At 40.9% G+C, this 17,556-nt stretch overlaps 1 protein-coding gene and 1 long non-coding RNA gene across 4 annotated transcripts in view; one reads left to right on the top strand and one right to left on the bottom strand.

Annotated features, from left to right (window-relative positions):
- LOC119024616 overlaps positions 1 to 17,556 on the top strand; it is a 114,603-nt gene that overhangs the window by 18,051 nt on the left and 78,996 nt on the right. The window contains exon 3 of one of the 2 annotated variants that reach the window (XR_005076531.1): positions 8,166 to 8,289. This is a non-coding gene — a long non-coding RNA (uncharacterized LOC119024616). Of the gene's footprint in view, positions 1 to 8,165; positions 8,571 to 17,556 lie in introns of those variants that run through there. The other variant, XR_005076530.1, reaches the window with a different exon arrangement.
- The window catches only part of LOC119024611 (leucine-rich repeat-containing protein 4C-like), a 184,196-nt gene that overhangs the window by 156,738 nt on the left and 9,902 nt on the right, over positions 1 to 17,556 (bottom strand). The window contains exon 1 of one of the 2 annotated variants that reach the window (XM_037107552.1): positions 11,511 to 12,260. The exons of the other annotated variant lie outside the window; for it this stretch is intronic. The gene's annotated coding sequence lies outside the window, so the exon portion shown is untranslated. Of the gene's footprint in view, positions 1 to 11,510; positions 12,261 to 17,556 lie in introns of those variants that run through there. 2 annotated transcript variants of the gene reach the window in all.

The raw sequence follows: 17,556 nt of genomic DNA, 5'->3' as shown, positions 1-17,556 counted from the left end.
TATATATATATATATATATATATATATATATATCTTATGTATATCTGCCTTATGTGTGTAACACTGTCTCCCACAGTGGGGATTATCTATGATCATTATCTCATGATCATGATGGTCATGTATAAAGCAAATATTGGAGTCTGCAGAGGAAGACTGTGAATTCAACTTTTTTTTTTTTTTTTTTTTTGATGATGTGACTCTGTTTAGGCCGCTGTTTGTCCTTCTAGCCAAAGATTGTAATAAAACAGCTGTAAAAATGTGATGGTGAGTGTTATTTACACCATTAAGTATGGATGAGCCGCATATCTGTACCTAGAGGGTAGTCGTACGCCTGCATCTGGAGACAGAACACGAGAACATCAAAGGAAATGCAGCCTGGCTTCACACAGCCCTGCATGTTTAAAACGCATGCATAATACAATACCGAAAGCCTGAGACAAAGATTGTGGGAGAATGTTCGGGGTCAGGTCTGACACAAAACAGCATTAGAAGGCATGGCATCCTTTAGTCATGTGCTTCACTCTGTGTGTTTTTGTTTGCGTGTGTTTCATATTTAGTAGATGTCACAGCGACGGGAGAAGAGTCTTTATTTCATCCTCATTCCACCGCTGCTCGATTTTGCTTTCGTGCATGATACATTAGTCCCTTGAACTTTCCAAGTGCATCTTTCGAAAGCTGAAAGATATTACGTTTCAAAGCATCGGCGGTGGCCTCGGATGATATGTGGGAGAAGGTTGACCTCTGAATCAATATCATACCTACATCAACAGTAGAGAGTGATGGGATGTTCATAGGGAGAGGGGGAAAGGGGTAAATAAAGGTCAGTCGAAGTTAAAACAGGGAGCTCGCAGTTATATGGTGAGTCTAATCCACCAGAACTCTCCGAAAAGATCTATTTCTGACAGAAAAATTGGGTCGGAATAAACTTTAATGCAACAAAAGGCAGTTGTTAACATGAACTCAAACTGTAGACGTGATCAACTGATAATCCCACAGTTAGACTATGACAGGAGCTTTTACACTTACGTAAGCAACGTTACCCATCAACGCAAAAATACTTTACAATTCTTTTATTATTGACAAAATCTTCAACCTAAGTTATCCTCCCAAAGCTATGTACAGTAACTTGAAATAATTAAATGTTCCACTTCCTCTATAGAAACAGAGATTGAAAAGGCAGAGTATGAACAAAAAAGAAGAAAAGAAATCCACCCAGGATTACGACATTGTTCGCACACACTCAGTTGCTTCAGGCAAGACAGCCGGCTTGGCCTCAATAGGTATCCAGCGGAGAATTCATAAGTCTGTATTGTCTTCTTTAACAATCAATTTGGAATTAGCTCTTGCGGTTGGATCAGCCGGGTGTCACGGCTGACGTCAGTAACGTATGCAGCATGATTCACTCTATTCCTCTGTTGTTTAACTTCTGCACACAGTTTCATTTTAGAAACAAAAGTAGACTGAGACTAGCAGAGAGTTTGAATCTGTCACACTTTCCATTCTTCTCAGTTGACAGGCTGTCAAACAGTGACAGAATCAACTCATGGAAACATGGTGACTGCAAGGATTTGTGTTGTAACACATTAAACTATTTTCTTTTCTTTTCTTTTTCTTTTTTTAAGGAAGCTGCAAATAGCAATCTGAAACACAAAAGACCCTATATAACATCCGGTTTGTGGCTTTTATAAGTTAAAGCATGAGGAAAAGTCACTATTGTGGCTTGGGTAGCATAATTATCCCATATTTTAGAATATATGTAAACTCCGTGCTGAACTTATTGTCTCAAAAATTCCCCAAATTGTTGTCAGTTACATTATTTGGTTGAGCTGACATGTGCTGGGCCAAATGCTGCCCTATATCATTTACTTTCAACACAGTTCCCACAGTGAGTAGCATGCAGTAGCTGATGACACAACATCTGTCATGTACTTTTGTCTGTTTATAAAATAAAGATTAGACAAGTGAGAACATACAATGTTCTGAATGCAAACTCCATTGGGAAAAAGCTCTAGTTTATCAGTGCGGTATCTGTGATCTAATGGATGTGACCGTGATTAGTAAAGTGGTTGCATATTCATCTGTGGCGCAGTCATCTGTGACACCGGTGGAGGTTCCTAGTGAATCAGTGGGCAATTGGCCCCAATCCAAATGCAGACCCTGCATAAATTATAATAATCGTGCTTCCTCCCGGTACTGTGGGCCACGCTGGTTGCCTCACTACGGAGCTCAAGCACAGGCAAGGTGACATTAAAGCGCTCTTGCGGCTCAAGCCCTGATGGACCCTCACGACGTAATCTCTCTCTCTCTCTCTCTGTCTGTCTCTCTCTCTCTCTCTCTCTCTCTCGCTCTTTTGTTTTTCGTGTTTTTGGCTTGAGTTGCAGTTAATCTTCTGTGTTTTTTCTCTCTTCCATCTACAAGGTTGTCGACCCTGATAACTAAACCTTGACTCCATTTTTCTTACCTCTCTTAAATAAGTGTTTAGTCCGTGTACCCTATTGTATGAATGTGCGGCAATTTACAACAAAGGATATACACTGAAGGATTTATAATGAAGAGATTTCTTTGCGCACTATTTGATCCCGGAGGAGAACAGTCGTGCTTGAAGTTATTTTGGTTGAGGCGTTTTTTTTTGATCCAAGAACATTTCAATTTTCAGAAGTCAGTGCCATGAAAGTAATTCAAGAAATAAAATCAATTTTAGCTTTATTGTTTCTCTGCTCGCCTCCACAAAACAACATTGCAGTGTTGCAATGTAATTCTTTTCATGCTTGCTGTGAAACTTTTAAGCTCGCATAAGTTACCGCCCCCCCCCCGAAGGGTTGACCTGGAAAACACTGCCAGACAAACTCATTTGAACGGCATCAATGAAGGTGACCCCCGAACAGCAGGGCGCACACTGCAGTGGCAATGCTTCAAACGCTATTTAACTGAAAATCAGATGATCCTGCTTTATTCTCATTGAGTTCTCCTGTCAAAGAGTCATTCTGGAGATATAGTTGTGGGTAATGTTGCAATTAGTGATGTGTTCTGCATTTAATTTTCCATAAAATGAGGTTCTGCTGGAGCAAAGGCAATGTGTGAGCTGGGGACTGCGTAGGCCAAAGCAAGAAGAAATCACTTTGGCCATGATTTGAATTGCTGATGAGGAAAAACCTCGACGAGGCTTTGCTGCAATCTAAAAGCTGCTGTTCACCTTTATCATCAAATGCAACTTTATCCGTTATAATGGCACTTTAATATACCTTACACCCAAGATGTTTATTGATTATTGCTCCGCCTCATCCTTTAAAAGGCAACCCTTACTCTGCGCATCCATCCTTTCGCCGAGGTAAAATTGTACAGTTTACTCTTAATGACTCTTTTGTAATTGCTAATTTTGGTAATTACACAATCGCCTCCTCTGCCCGTAGCACATTCACGTTATGTATGGAAAAAAAAATGAGAGTGGTGCAGCGCTCTATCCCTCTATCCGTCACTATTTATAGCCCAAACAATTAAGCAGAGGAGACCTTCATTAGCCTGCTGCTATTCAGCGGGACCCTGAGTCGCCTTGCCAGCCAGCCAAACAGGTGTTCCTTAATAATCACTGCTGAATTGCCAGCAACACTGGTTTGCGATTTTCCCTCCATATGTTTCAAGCTGTTAGCAGTCCTCTGCTGAGAAATGACTTTCTAAAGCTCATTACAATATCTTACAGTATTTACAGGTGGCTGTTGGCTGGTAGCTTGACCCTAAAATGAAACAAACCAGCAGTGTTTGTGATATTTAGCAACGGTATCAAAGCAACGGAATTTATTGCTACATCAATTGTGTTACGATCAAAATACACTGTTATTGTCATACCTGTACACCTGCTACAACATCTATCTTTTACTTTTTGAAATTTCCCTGTGTTTGCTCTCCTCTGAGGGATGAACATACAGTGTTTTTATGAGGATGTTAAGACTGTGCAGATGTGCTGTGGTAGGGGATACATATTTATATGGAGGGACTTATTCACTCGGCACATTTATTACAACCAAACGCAAATGTCCATTTTTACCACGGCACATTAGAGGGCAGACTGCAATTCTCCACTGCAGCTGCGCCAAAAACCAGGAGATGAGAGGCGGCCAGAGGTTTTGTAAATACTGCAGTGGCATACCACCACTTGGTCCAATTAGGCTTTGGTTCATTTGTTATCTCATTGAGCAGTGATAAAATATAATCACTGTGGGTTGTGTATCGAGGGGTTTGGTTGTGGTTTGGTAATCTTCATTTTTCACCCCACTATAACCACACATGCATGCAATGTGATAAATGTATGAAAGCCCTCAATAGCAAAATGAATGCATGAAAAAATAGAACACTATAAAGTGTTTTGTTTTGATATTAAACAAATCCAAAAATGGATTCAAGCAAATCCACGACTGCTATTCTGAAAGAAATGTGTGAACCAGTCATTACCAGATATTTCTGAAAACACATAAAGATATTTGTTTGAACATAAAAACATGAAAAAACATACAGCAATCCTGCAGTCAAAAAAGTTTAAAAAAAGCCCTTGAGTTGTACACTCAAACAATGTTCAGACCCAGAGAAACCCCCAAGTTTCCTCAAACAACGGTGTGTTTCATTAAGTTGATGTCGCTACTTCAAGGTTGAACATGAATAACACTTCAAAACTATCCTGCTTGTAAACTTGTGTACCTGAATCGAGTCATCAGCAGTGGTGGTTGTTAAATGGTGTATTAACTACCAGTGAAGCAAGTTTAACTGCAGGATCATTCACCTTCAGTCATGCAGTGCCCCAAACAGCCAGATTACTACATTTGCAGCGAGCTAACATTAGCCAGCAGCAGCACACAAGAAGACTGTGTCTGTCAGGCCGTCTCAGCAGATTGCTGCTGCAGTCAGGCCAATAAATAGGAGTGAAGATCACTAGACTTTTTAATCCCACAATAAATGGGATCTCTTAGGTCTTGTTATGTCAGTAAACAGTTCCAGATAAGAGCAGAATCAGATGTGACTGTATATTTCTCAGGTCTGGCTTAGCCTCCATAACTTTAGCTGGCTCTAAGTAGCTCCTTCCTAAAGAAGACTTGCCAAATGTCTATTTTGTTTTGATTAAAATCAGAGTTTGAACCACAAAAAACAAATATGACACAAATTTACAGACTTCCATTATCTCTACTTTGCCACTGATTTAAATCACAACTGCAGAAAAGTTAGAAATATATATGAACAACTCAGACTGAGTGGTCCTTGGAAATAATTTTTGGGTACTGTAAATTTATATCCGGGATTCTGCATAATTGTGTCTCAGTTCTTTGCACCCCATGGATTATCAAACACCTTTCCTCTAAAAGGGTCTGGCCTGGTCCGGACTCTGCTCCATGCCCATTAGGAAACTGTCTGCTGCTTTTAAAGGAGATGAGAGGAGTTAATGTGATTGGACACCATGAAAGCCTGCCCCAACTTCATCTGCTTATAATATATTCCTCCCTCTAACAATGGATCCATTCTGCCTCAGCCCCTTTTCCAGACTGTACCGCACTATGCAAGGCTTCTGCTTAACTCTGGTTACCAAAATTAGACGGCCACATCCACTGCAAAGTTTGTTTAATTTTCATGTGGTGAATTCATTAATTCACTGTCACATATTCCATAAAGAAATGTGTGGCACTTCTTGGGAGTGCCACACATCCTCTTTTGCTTTGCACTGTATTACCATAGTAAGCTACATTTCTGCATTTATCTTGTAGTGTTCAGTGTGCTTGCTTGCAGTCATCATATCCAGAGCTTTCTTTGTGTATGTCAAACACTGACAGAATGTAAACAAAAATCGATAGTGTAAGTACCTGAAAAAAACAATCATGGGTGCAGAATGAACATTGTTGCCCTCATAGCTACAGATAAATCTTGACGTCTTTCCCTCTTTCTTTAATTCTGCTGAGAATATTCATTTCTCACATCATGTTTAATTTGCAAGTACATTAAAAAGCTTTACCTATCATTCTCTTTCTGCATTTCTTTCTCCGTCTTTTTTAAAACGATCCTTATCATCAGGGAATGAGCCATTACCTGCATTAAGTGATGTCTCCCACTATGATAAAGTGATATTTCCATTCATTCAGTCACTGCCTACCTGCAGCATTACACCATCTTAAATAGTGCTGTCAGTCTGCAGTCTCTGTATAATTATGATGAAATAGTAATTAGGGCAGAGCTGACCTGTGCAGACATGCCCACGCTCTGAAATGTCTACTCCAGATGGCAGCAGGTACAAAGGATGCCTGGGGAAGAGACCTTTTTCAGGGTTGTCTGTATTAGCATAGGGACGACCAGTCCTAGTAGGTTAAGATTCTTAACATGTCTCATTTGGTTTGGACTGGAAATGAACAATCTGGTTGATGTGTGTAAAGAGTGTCTGTGGAAGACTCCTGAGTTAGAGAGCAGATCCAGGATGGAGATCTTGTGGGTGCTTCTGGATATGACCCAACAATAATGCAAAAATGAGTATAACATATATTTACCCTCAAGAGGATGGCTGAAAGTGATGAATATCATCATCATCATCATCATCATAGGGTGGAATTTCAGAGGCTCTTTTTCCTTAGCTTAACCATTCTCTGGTAGAGTGTATTTTTCTTCCATTTAGTGATATAGATTCAAATACCACAAACAGTTGACCAAAGTCCAATACAATTTAAATAGCAACAGCCATAAGAATCACACAAACACTGGTCTAAAGACAACAGGAGGGCATTATACTGAGTCAACCAAACCAAGGATCAACAATGTCTTTTAAGATGGGAACGCGTGGGAGCATAAAAAGAATAAAAAGATGACTGGCCCTAGAACTGAACCCTGAGGAACCTCCAAAGGGAGAGCTGCTGAGGACGATGCAGAGTCAACAAGGTTGACAGAGTAGTGCATCTAATGCCAACACAATGCCCCAGGTTGATGAAGGCTCTCAGTCATCCAGGTCATAGGTTCTAAGTGCTGTATGGTAGACAAATGGACATGTTTCAGTTTCTTGAAAAAAAACCCTGAAACAATACAGCACTTAGATGGATGCTATGCTCCAGGCGAGATATGAGGATATTATTATGGTCTAGTGTGTCAAATGCAGCAATGAAATCTATAAAAATAAGAATAGTGAAATCCAGAGAGATAGTATCTGATAATAAATCACCTACAAGAATGCAAGGGCAGTATTTTTTTTTTTTTTTCTCTTATGTCCAATGCTAAAATTCTCACTCTCAACAATATCTACACAAGCCTTCAACAGTATGGTTAAATGTAGGAAAATATCTTCTTTGGAATATACAACAGCGGTTCGTGATGGGAGGCAAACATCAATCACCTGCACGAACTCTCAGATGAACTAGATCTCTAGCATTTCGAGTTCTTGGCCCTCACAATCTGCCCTGCAACATACTGAATGTAGGCCCTCTACTTCTTGTATTGAACTAAATGTTAGTACTGAACATAAATCCTGCGGTGCAGAATTGTGAGATGAATCTGACAGTATAATACCGTCATTAATCTGCCAAGGTGAATCATCTACTACTAAAACACCTTGACTCTACTCCAGATTTAGCCTGGATCCATAATCCTCTGGCCTCTACTTGTCTCTGTCTGATAAATGTGGACAAAGGCTATTTGAAACATTTGAACACTTTTTGTTCAAACATGTCACTCACACATACCAACCTAACGTTGGCTCTAAGGGAAAAAGTCAAGGTAGGACTCATCCTCTTGGGACCATGAATGTCTGTACAAAGTGCAATAGTGATTCATCCATTAGGTGCCATAGTGAGTAATTCACCTACTGACTGACCATAATTGCCGTCAATAGAGCCATGACACTAGCATGGCTAAAAGGCATCGTTCATCTCTGCTCCTCCCGAGAACGACTCTTGAGTTAGTGGTTTGAGAGAATATTGGGTTCATGCCCTGTTCATAGTAGCTAGGCGACGCAGGAACTTAAATATATTAGCATTTTTGTCTTGGGTGTCGAAAGCCGAAAGAGTGTTGTAGATCGCTGATGGAAAACAGTCGTATGTGCACACACCGTATTTCTGGAGCTGTCAGTGTGGTTGCAGGGGGTCCACAAATCTCAGAGAAACATATCAGTGCATAAAGGTTACATTTTCTCATTTTCGCCCCTTTTTTTGCAGTGACAGAAGCATTCAACGCCTCCAGTTAAAGCTCCGCAAACTTCTCTAAACCTGTTCCACACTACAACTGCCAAGCTGGCAAGGGCAACATCATCAGCAAGGCACAGAAGAGAGGAGCGAAGAGGTCAGTTCCCTCTTTTGCTCTTTCTGTCTCCAGCTCCCTGACAGCCTGCGATACCTGCCACTTTACTGTTCACCTGGGGAGAGTGTAGTATATAGATAAGCACTGAGATTCACACAGAAACATCCACAAGTCTAGGTCTGAGGAGACAGTTACTGGCTGAATTGCACATCTTATAAGACTCTCGTTGGATTAGGTCAGAAGCCTGCAGCGTGATCTTAACGCACATTCCACCCCCGGACACGCGATTTCCAAAATGATCAATGTGATCCCTAAGAATAAAGATGTACTTGTAAGGACAGAGGCAGCAAGACATTACACTTGGGCATTTATGAATCCACACATACACTTAAATACACATATTATTGTGTTTGGAATGAATCGGGTTTCTGACAATTAATGACAAAATCTTTGGAAGCCTGGTTGTCAGGATATATCGAAGGTTGACATGTTTGCCAAATAACACTGGACACTATTTTTAGGGATGCCTGGAGACATTTCCGGCCATTACAGTGGTGACAAAATTGGTGGGGTTTTTTTGTTTTTTTTTTAAGGAGAGCTGCAGACATTTCCAGTGGATTATGTGGTAACAAAAACTGGCTATTTTTCATGGGAAGTCGGACTATCTCCGTCTGTGAGTGTCTAATGCAATAATAGCAATCAGCTCATGCAAATAAAGGTCCTTCTGTCAATTATTCCATGAATTAGGGATGGCATATATATTTGTTTCTCAGTTCTATTTAATGAAAAAAATAAACAATAAACTGTAATATCTTCTGACATTTTGTTCAGCTTTGACCTACTGACCAGATTTAGAGAGGGCAGTACGAGATTATTCTCTGTGTGATCTTTCAAGTTCATCCCCTGATAAAGTGTGAGAGATAAAGGTAATCTGTTTATTTGTCACACCGTCTCACCCCTCGGGGGCTTCTTGCCCCTTTGGACTTCACTGTAGCGTTGTTCCCCGTTCTCCCAATCAATAAACAGTAATTGGCATAACAAGGAAATAGCACTCAAGTTGTACACTTCTCTTAATCTATTCTATTTTATTTCTGTTTATATCTCGTTCTAAAGGCTTGCATTTTTTTTCTTTGTGAAAGCATATCTGTCTGTATGAACTAATTCAAGCAAAAAAAAACAACAACAACAAAAGCAAACACTTGATCTGTTACTGGAGCAAATGTATTTGAAGTGCTGGGTTTGTAGTCGTCCGTGTTGTAACACTAGAACACATCAGTAGATTTAGGTAAAAGCCAGGTGTGGCTCACTCTAGAGGTCCACCGGTGTGCTCCTGTGTCTCACTTGTTTTTGATGCTGCTCCTATTGTTTTCCTTGTTCAATAATATATGGCACATATGCTTGCTACTGAGACTAATGTTTTTGGTGTGGGATTTGTGCTGGATTAAGCTTCAAAAGAATGGCTGACAGTCTATTGTTCCGTGCTGGCATGCTCTGTTCCCCATAGGGCTGCGGGTTTAGTGCAGTTTGGGTTGTGTAAGAAGGAAATAGAACCAATATTATGCAATCTAGTGTTTTCTTGCCATTGTGTGTAGACTATGCAATCTGGTTGATGGCTAAACAATTTAAACTGAGAGTAACAACCCATGTGCGATGATTAAAATACCGTGCAGCAACCGCCACAATCATCCACGCATTCACTTCAGGCAGACGTCACTTTGTTTACCACGATGGAATGCGACACGCGTCCTACCATAATGAACGGTGAGTGAATGAATCAAATTCTGCTCACTTTTTTCCTCAAGTGATCCCGACTTGATGGAAGGAATTGAACTAATTGAAGTATGTTTGGTGTGATTTCGGTGACGCATATAATTTCATTATGCATGGGTGAATGCATTTTCTAATATCTTAATCAGCAGCAATTACAGGCCTTTCATCGTCACATCACTGCTTCAAGAATCACAAGTGGCATCAAGGGTTGTGCACACATGGCTCATCACTACATAGTCTCTCAGGGGTAAAGCCCTTGTCCAGGATCTTGGAGGCCCTGATTGCATACAAACAGACAATGGTGTAATCTAAATGTGTGTGCAATGCTCCCCCTTATCTCAACAGGCCTGTTGGTGACAGAGGAGTGTGATTGCGGTAAATAGAAACCGCCCACCGCCAGTCCTCCAGGACACAGGACACCAGTTTCTGGTGTACTTGATTCTCAGTCTTGTTTAGTACTTGACAATTACCCTCATGTGTGATTATAGTTGATCTGTTACAGCTTGGACAAGACTGGATATGGTTCACACAGCTCTTTGATTAAGTTAGAAGACAAAAAGAGGCGTTTGTGTTTCCAGCAGAAACAATGTTCAGCTCTCCAACAGAAAAGCAGTAATTTAGTTTGCAACCTGAGCAGCAAATCTCTCACACATAGGTCCATGCATTTGCACAGCAGGTGTGCCAGACTATTTGCCTTTTAACACCAACATCAAACACACCTCATTTATAATACTTTATGTGCCAACTATCCTGATATATTCAGAGACACTTTGATCTTTTCTATATTGAAATTTCGGGGTGTTCCACAGCCGCTCCACTATGCACAGCTCTGACAGTGTAGGAACAGTATTCAACAAGCCCTGTGCAGGCACAAACAGCAGAGAACTCTGAAGGACAGGCTATACGTCCATTTCCCCCAAGTCTCGGGGTGTAACTACACAACACAAGCTCTCAGAACCAAAGTAATGAATTATGCTGATGTCCAAAGATGGTAAATCAAGTAATGCCTGACAGGTAGCATGATTACTCTCGCAGAAGGGAACGGTAGCTTAGCAACACAATTACAACAAGTTGATCTTGGTGGAGAAGGCTCGCCATGCATCAGCTAGGCTGTCAATTCTGTGTTACAGTAACTGTGGGGCATCAATCCCTGCAGCCTGGGCTGCAAAGACGACAGAAAAACAAGACTTTCTTGAAATTAGATTTTTTTTTTTTGTTCAAAGAGAAACATTAATAACAAGCTGGAGGGTGAACACATGGTGAAATCTGCCAGGCATTGCATATTATCTTTTCTTATTTCTCCAATGTTAACCTTACCCAATGTCAGTTCTTGTGAGGTCAGTGGTTAGTAAATGCCGAGTTTAGAGTAGATTCCAACACTCAGACTAAACAATCTGAGACATTGATGCAAGAAACAGGTATTGATATTAAGCAGAGGTCTGTGTCACAGCCAAAAATGTGTGTGCGAAAGTTGGAAACTTGGTATTACTTACCGGTGTGTTTCACATCTCGGTCCAGGGCGTCCCTCAGGAGGAATACACAAGATTCACCAGCAGTAGAAATGAGGCAAGAGAGAATTTCGCAGCTGTTTTCTTCTAAAAGGGAATTTACTTTTGCTTTTCTGTTTTTCTTGTCTCTGTTTCCCTCCCACATTGACCCAAAAACTCAATAGCCATACAGGAAAAGAATTAAAAAAAAGACAAGCCGGGGCCTACTTGGAACACAACTTGTCATATGTTCTTCTCGACGCCAATAACTCCCCTGACTTCTTTCCGCTGGATGAGACAGAGCTGTGATAAAAGCCCCCGGAGACGGCAGAGGAGCACTCAGGAGATTTGCATAATGTGCAGAATTCCTCTTGAGTCTTCTTGCTGGTACTAATGTCTGACCTGTAGGGAGACCGGCGCTGATTCTCATTCAAGCCACACTTTCCCTTGGCATGAATATCCCTTCAAATCAAGACAGAGCAAAGGGTGATAGATTGAGTGAGTCAGGAGAAAAAAGGCAAAGCTGGAAAAGCCAACATAGTATTCCAGAAATCATATAGCTGGTGGTGGCGTTGGAAAGGTTTTGTGCTCTCGGTGTGTATCCCCGCGTGCCTCCACCTCTCTGTGTCCACCTTGTCTCCAGCTGTGGTAGAGGCACTGACTGATAGAGCAGTGCTGCTGCCGCCGCCGCTGCTGCTGCGTCCTCCCTGCTACAGCAGCAGTCTCTGCTCAAATAAATGCCTGGTCTGTCACAGTTCTCTGCTGCAACGCATTAGATTCATCCTTCCTCTCTCTCATACACTCCCTCTCCCTCTTTCTGCCCTCCTCCCTCCTTGCTGACTCTCCTTCGTTCACTTGCACTCAGTCACACGTGAGGAGACACAGTGGGAGCCTGGAATACAAATAGGCTGTCTTCCTTAAAGACGTGATTGTGCTCCTTGAATCTGATGATTTTTTTATTTTTTTTTTTCCTCAGCCAGACTGAGGGGATTGATAGAGTAGATGTGATCTCTAGATCCCTGACTCAGTGTCTTTGAACTGCCTTATCTCCAACAGACTAAGCTGTCTGTGAGTGCTGCTCCGACTCTGGACGGCAGACTATTCCAATCAACGGAAAAACAGAGAAATTGTCTAGAAGGAGAAGTCTATTTCAAGATCACAGCTCTTGAGCAATCCTGGTTAAATTGTGCATCCACGCCCCACGTTTGCCAGTGGTTTTTGACTTGGTGGCATTGCTGTCCCCGCTGGGTAAAAACACTTGGACAAGACACACTGAAAAGCCACAATAGATTAATATTTAATGTACAAAAATGGAAAATGGAGTAAACCTAAATCTTGTGTTTTCATAAAAAAAAAAAGAAAGAAAAGGAAACCATACAGGCTGCAGCTGTTAAAGGATATTAAATGACATAATTTTGGATGTCACCAAAGCAATCATGATGATCGGCTTTTACTCATCTTTTTACATATTAAAAATATATGTTGGGATAATATTTCCCAAAACAACGAGAACTTTGCTCCATAATTTGCTGACTTGTGTACTCTCATGATGGTAAATGTTTCCAACAATGTTTAAACCCAGAGAAATCCACACGGTTACTCAAAAAAGTGGTGCGTTGCGTCAGGTGGCTGCTATTTCCAAGGATAGGGAAGTCGGCGAACAAGGCTACATTTAAGGTGAGTAACATTTTAAGGCACGACCTCATGACTCATGTATTGTTTATCCTCCAGCAAAGCTAACGTTAGCCAGCAGCCTGTGTTTCTCTGTGTTTAAATTTCAGTCAAATCTCACCATTCAGCATTCACCACAGACTCTAGTCCCATCTCTTCTTTTCCCTCTCCTTTATGTCTCCATGAGATAAAATACATTTACCATCCAGATGCAGTCAGCAGTCAATATTACAGTAACGTGACATGAACGCAGACAATGGAGGTCTTCTCAGCAGAGTGCTGCTGCAGTCAGGCCAGTAAATAGGAGTGAAGAAAAATCAACTTTGTCCTCAAAAGCTACAACGTCATCTCTGAGCTCCTCTCCCTTCGGTAAACTGCTCCAGATTGGTGCAGAATCCAATGTGATTCTGTATTTCTAAGGTCTGGCTTAGCCCTCAAAACCCGAGTCAGCTGTTAGCAGTTTAACAGCAGCTCCTCCCAACAAAACAACCTGCAAAATTCATCGTTTTTTTTCCAAAATAAATAAGTAGTAATATGCAATTTCCAGATTGATATGATATAGTGCAAAATTAACAGCAGTTAATTTTTATCCACAAACACAAATAATAAATATGGGTGTTTATTAAATTACCATAGAGTTAAAAAAAAAAAAATAGAAAAGAGTTTTGCATGGTTTTATTGCACAGTGCAGAATGAGGACTATAGGGATCAGTGCTTGTTGTGCAGTCTGACAGCAGCAGGAGGGATGGACCTGCGATACCTCTCCTTTACACACTTGAGGTGTATCAGCCTGTTGCTGAAGGAGCTGCCCAGTGCTGTGAGAGTGACCTGCAGGGGGTGGGACTCCTGCACCAGCAGCGACGACAGTTTTAGCTGCAGTTGTGATTATCCTGCTGTGGTGTGTGAAGAGGGTCTGCCAGAGGTGTGAATTAAAGAAGAAATGTCATCACATTCAGTCAACAAGCACAGAGAGCAAAGTTGGCGAGGCAAAATTACAGTGCATTCTGAAAATGTCCTGGGGAGATGATGTACTTTAATTTAATGCGAGATGGACGATAATGGTGGGGAGAGTATTCACGGCAGGGTTGTCAAGCACACGCTGAATGTATACTGGGGAGGAAAATAACATGCATCTATAGACTTTAGTTATGGTCGGCAGATTGAACAGTGACTTCAGCTACTGTCTTTGTTTCTGCTTCACACATTCTTTTGCATCCCTTTGTGTTCTGGCAAAGTTATGAGACGTGTTAATATTTGCCAATCTGGCATTATTTGACCATACTTCAACTAATCTGCCGGAGGCGTCTCTCTTGACTGGAAAAGTACATGTGTGACAAATAACATTAAGGATGGATGTGTGGCTTATTTACGTTTGGCGTCATTCCAGTGCGTCAGTGTGCACAACACCAGAGTCCATTAATTGCCATTCCAAAATGGCATTAGTCATGTTGTTAGACACAACTTTATTGACAAGAACAAGTGTCTGTGAGAGCAGAAAGAACATAGACTCCCGGGACGGTTCATGACCTACAGCATTGGACTTCAGTTTAAGACACGCTCTTACTTTTGGAGCTACATGATTGCAGACCTGTTCCTCTGCTCTACCAGCAGGCTGATTGCACCGGGCTCTTTATTGCCTTATCCTGTCTTCTCACTGAGGACTGGAAGCCCGACTGACTATCTAGTAAAGTGCCTGTTAACTTTACCGGACTCGTCAGATGGATCTGATTTGGGGTCAGAGTCGTGGCTTACTGTATCACAGACAGATGAATACAATTAAATTCCTGCTGTGCACTCGAGATGTTGGTGGCTTGACTGACCGGTGTGAGTGCTTTGGGGAGGCTGTGATTTTAAGAAGGCTCATGAGATCTCGTAGAACGGTTTTGCATTGGCCACTTCAGTGCCTCACACATGCTGATAATAGCACACAAAAACATTACAGGGACGCTGTAAGATCACAGCTGCTGGTGCTGAGCTTTTTTTTTATTATTAATTTGAAACAGCAATATAGCTTAATTCTAATATATTAATTTGAACATATTTTGCACAGCAGCAGACAGCCGGCGTGAACCCTGATATACTATAGGTTAAAGAATCCATATCAACTACAGTCAACCATAGTGAGGAGTTAAAGAGGGAGAGAAATTCACCAGAATCCCTTTCAAAATCACTCAATTCTTTGAGTTTTTGACCTCGGATTGACTTCTTGAACTTTGTGAAACACTGACTGTGACAAATCCTTAATGATATTGGCCTTCGTGCAAATTCAGCATTTGTTATACATTCATTTCCATCTTTTTTTTTTGTGCAAATGTGGATGTGTTTATGTGCATATAGGGCAGGGACCTTTACACTTTAGAGGACAAGAGAGACAAGAAATGGATGTACTGTATGTGCTTCTTAGCTTAGACCATTCAAACCATTACAAGTAATTTGTGCTACCATGTACGAGGCAGCTTCTATGTAATAGTTCTTTAGAAAAGGTGTATTTCAGATCTAAGTTGAAAACTGCAGAACATTACAGATCACAGAGGTCAAAAACCCAGAGTCAGGTTAAGAATAACCTCCAGATCCTCTTTTTCTCTGTGCTGTTCCATTACCCGGCTCCAGAGGGTGATTTCACCATCTCTGACCATTTATGCCTCCGATTATCTTATCTTGTTTCCATGACAGCTCGAGCTCTCGTGTGTTTAACTTGGACTGTGTTGATGTTTTTTTTTTCTTTTTTTTTTGTTCTTTTTCTTTTAGAGTGTGTTGCTGCTCCTTCTTTGAAACGAACATTGTTTTCTCAGCCCTTCATGAACATATGAATGTGGTGTGTTTTTCAACCACGCTTTTAATCCCTTGCCTCCGCCGCGAACTGTGCAGCGTACAGACAGATGGCATTTTATTTTTGTATTCCGGATCGAATTCGTAACACATGAGTCAATTAGATTGTTTTGCTCTTTCTTTCTCACACATGCACGAACACAGAAAACTGAAAGAAAAAAAAATATTGAGACCAAAACCTGGCACATGTAAAATCCAGATTGAAACCTATTTATTTTTCTGATGATTGTTTTCTATATATGCTCTTCATGCTATCTGCAGCGATCAATATTGGGCTGGTGTGCATTGATTTTTATCTATTTGCACAAGCCTTTATTCCACCTTCACTGTCTCATTAGCTCTTTTCTCAAACCTCCGAACAAGCTTAGTGTCTTTTCGTTCTCGTGTGAATCTTCTCGGCACACGTTCCTGCAGAATCGACTTTTGGATGCAACAACCTTCAACCTTTTAACACACCACTGTGTGCAGCTGCCAACCACAGCGACACCGACACAAGACTGATGTCGGTCTCAGATCAGCTACAAGGTACAAGATGTTATGACCTTTGATTTTAAGGGAAAAGAAAGAAAGAAGAGAGACAATATGACAATAGTAATTCAAATAAGCTAAACCGCAGGAGTCTCTCTTTATTTTTTGCCTTAATGTAAAATAATTATTCCAGGCTTCAGATGAGAAAGGGAAGACCTCAGGCATGTGGCTCCTCCTTTCCTGCATCCTGAATGTTTCACTTTACAGCCATTTTTAACATTAACTTGAGACTGATTTATTGAGGTTAATATTATGCAAGTAGGGTCTTTAAGTAGGAAATTAAAAGTTTCCTCCATTTGCACTCATTGTGAGTTGCCGTTGGATATAACATCATCTAAATGGCCTGGATGTAAAATGTAAATGTTCGCTTTATATCATCGAAACACATCTGTTAAAGCTTGCCGTTTATTTCTGAACTCAACTTGGACCCACATTTATCAGAATCACTCCCGAGGAATCACAGCTGAAGTTTGACTTGGGCTAAAAATAATCAGCGGGTCATTTTGGGAATTGATGGAATCAGGATTTTTATGATACTGAGAGCAGACACACAATGAATGCACACGAACATCTCTCCTGCTTGGAGTTGTGCTGGAAGAAATTAGCTCTTAGTTGAGTTTGTTTTTTATTTGAATTCACTTTTTTTAAAGGGACAGTTCACCCCAACATCAAAAGTACACTGACCCTCTAACATCAAGGTCTTCTGATGATCGGAGTCGTGATTTCTGGAAAGAGAGATGCTGTTGAGTTTTTGAAATGAAATTTTTTTGCACTAGTTTCATCACATCAAAGTGGAGGCAGGAATCCTTACAGCCAATAAAATATGGACTTTTGATTTTGAGGTGAACTGTCCCTCCCTATAATGCAATAAGGTAATGAAAACATCACCAGTCAAACCTTCAAAAGGAGAAAAACGGTGTATTCATTTCAGGAACGTTACCGTCGCCCTAATACATATCTGACGTTTTTTGCAAAATGTTTCACGTCTAAATGAAATATGCACATCAAAGAGAAAACAACACAG

Source organism: Acanthopagrus latus, chromosome 8 (assembly GCF_904848185.1).
Source record: "Acanthopagrus latus isolate v.2019 chromosome 8, fAcaLat1.1, whole genome shotgun sequence".
In the NCBI taxonomy this organism is placed as follows: Eukaryota; Metazoa; Chordata; class Actinopteri; order Spariformes; family Sparidae; genus Acanthopagrus; species Acanthopagrus latus.
This window is presented reverse-complemented; position numbering and strand designations above follow the sequence as displayed.